This window comes from Phaethon lepturus, unplaced genomic scaffold, assembly GCF_000687285.1.
Source record: "Phaethon lepturus isolate BGI_N335 unplaced genomic scaffold, ASM68728v1 scaffold46388, whole genome shotgun sequence".
Taxonomy (NCBI): Eukaryota; Metazoa; Chordata; class Aves; order Phaethontiformes; family Phaethontidae; genus Phaethon; species Phaethon lepturus.
The window spans coordinates 1-223 of NW_010560668.1; positions in this window are offsets into that span (position 1 = coordinate 1).

Here is a 223-nt window from a genome sequence, read left to right on the forward strand (position 1 = left end):
TTCCTCCTGGATTATGAGCGGGTTATTGTGCATCTCCATTTGCAGGGATCCAGTAATCGTTCCCTGCTACAGTAGCCTCCAGCACCACTGGGGCTTTGCACCATCCTCCACTAGGGAGAATGGTTATTGTAGAGCTGGTAGCTGGTGTGGCACTTGGCTCAGGCATTGCCCTGACCCCTGCACCCCATTGAAACGTGCTGGGCAAATGCTGGGATGGGATGCA